Source organism: Notechis scutatus, chromosome Z (assembly GCF_049901735.1).
Source record: "Notechis scutatus isolate UNSWTSFEM ecotype Mainland chromosome Z, rNotScu1.2, whole genome shotgun sequence".
Taxonomy (NCBI): Eukaryota; Metazoa; Chordata; class Lepidosauria; order Squamata; family Elapidae; genus Notechis; species Notechis scutatus.
Window position 1 is genome coordinate 85,590,692 of NC_142025.1, and position 2,593 is coordinate 85,593,284.

A 2,593-nucleotide genomic window follows, 5' to 3' on the forward strand; every position below is an offset into this window, starting at 1 on the left:
TATGGAATTGATATTTAAATGTGTGGGTAACCAAATTTTCATCTATTGGCATCAATTCCAATTGAGACCAGTTAATAGAGTATCTTACTATTTCACTAAAGGCATTTATCATTTGCATCAACCCAGAAATAGTGTTGTGAGTTTATAAATAAACAAAACACATTGTCTGAAAATAAAAGCAGTTTGTGTTCAGTAGGGTTATGTACTACAGGTAGTCCTCAACTTACAACAGCTTGTTTAGTGACCAAAGTTGCAATGATGACTGTTTTTCACATTTATGACTTTTGCAGCATCCCCATGCTTACATGATCAAAACTCAGATACTTGGCAACGGGCATGTACTTATGACGGCTGCAGTATCCTGGGGTCAAGTGATCACCTTTTGTGACCTCCTAACAAGCAAAGTCAATGGGAAAGCCAGATTCACTTAATAATCAAGTTACTAACTTATTAACTGCAGTGATTCACTTGATAACTGTGACAAGAAAGGTCAAAAAATGAGGCAAAACTCACTTAACAAATGTCTCACTTAACAACAGGAATTTTGGGCTCAATTGTGGTCATAAGTCAGGGACTGTCTGTACTCTAGAGATTTCTCTACATTGTCTAATAGCACAGGCCAAGGGTTCTATGCAGATATTAAAAAGAGAAGGTGAAGATGTTTCATTGCAAAAGTGGACATTCTTGTCTAGTTCCTCTAATAGTGGGAAAACGAGAGAGAAAAAATGTCATTAACCTTCACTTTAGGTTCACTTTAGGCAACTCATATAATATCTTGATCCATTTTATGAATTCCAAAGGAAATCTGAACGTATTCAATACAGCCAATGTTTACTGTTTATATATATATTCTTGCCGAAGGCCTTTTCACCATTACATCTGTATAAAAAAGGACTGTCTTAGACAGCATTTTACTATAAGTTGTAATAAAGATAAAGTTTCTTTAAAACACATGTTTTTATATTGTCTTATACTGAATATGTTTGGAGAGAAAATGGTGGACTATAAACATGACTGCAGCAAAAGCTAATTTTTTCAGAAGATAAAATTCTCTTGAACTATATAACTAGTACATATAATTTAACAACTGAACAATGTAAATGAATTCTCCATGTCGTTTCTATGGTTAAAAACTGATCTTGCAACAATGGAAAGATAAATACATAACCCATTCACACAACGGATTAAAGATCTGATTATGTTTGCCCTCTATGAGTGAATTGCCTATAGATTTTGTATATACAAATATAATTAAATATGGAACTCATTTATAAAAAATACAGAGGGTTAAAGAAAAATTAATATACTGTATATGTAATACTGTATATTAATATACTGTATATGTAGTTGAATAATGCTAGTATATACATTTAGACAATTATACATAGGACTGTAGTTGCTGTAATAATACATTATATTTTTTATTTTCTTTTTGTTGTATGTTTTCATTTTTAAGGCCCTTTTTATGTATAGTTTTTATATGTATTTGCATTATATCTGTTGTGTTTTACTTTTTACTTTTTCTGTTTTTTAAATAATAAAAAAGAATGCCGGAAATTGTAGCTCAACAACATCTGGGCATCCACAGATCCTCAAATCTAGTACACAGTTGGAAGTCTTTGGATACATAAAGAGGGGAAAAAACATTTTACGTGTTTAGATCTGAAAAGATCTGAACAGTGTAATAACCCTTCTGCTTGAAGTTGGCTGGGGTGCTAGTCTTCGGAAAGGGAATATCCTGTAAGGGTTTATTGGTCATTATATTTATTCTCATTAATAGAGGAACTCAGGGAATTAAATATATATCCTAGAATAAGTGAAAATTAAAAAAGGTATTTTCTAAGCTGCAAGCAGTACAACTCTTCTGCATTAAACTATTGGAATATGCAATATTTCTAAATGTTGGCAGATGTTTACTTGACCTAAATACAGAAAGCAGCTTATCTGAAGGCTAAATCATGATTCCAGAATACAGCAATTTCCATCATGAAAGAGATAACAACAGTGAAGAGGCACCATATATCTTCCCAGCTTTTAGGGTGAAGGGGAACAAATGTAAGGCCTGTCCCTTAAGATTTCATTTCCAATCTCTTCCAGTCTGCATGAATCCAGTTTTCATTTTTTCCAGTAAAATTTGAGTCATTATCTCATTAACAAATTAAAAGAGGGTGGGGAAGAGAACATGACTTTGTTCTTCATCTCAGCTAAAAAATCAATTTGGCTTTAGTCTTAATACATTTTTGGATTTCAGCATATATAATCCTGGAATATTTTCCCCTTTTTCTGGCTTCATAAATATACTGATTTAGCTTTACAAACTAAATCTGTTGTCCCTTTATTTTGGAGAAGAAAAGAAGGTGGGTAATGTTCTGCATCTGTTTTTCTACATTATATAACCCCCCCACCCAAAAAACAAAGAAAAAAACCCCCTGTATTTAAAATTTCTTTGTTTTGAAGATGAGGGACAATAGCCAACTCAGAGGTGGTATTCAGCAGGTTCTGACCAGTTCTGGAGAACCAGTAGCGGAAGTTTTGAGTAGTTTGGAGAACCAGCAAATACCACCTCTGACTGGAGATTTTACAGTATCCTTCC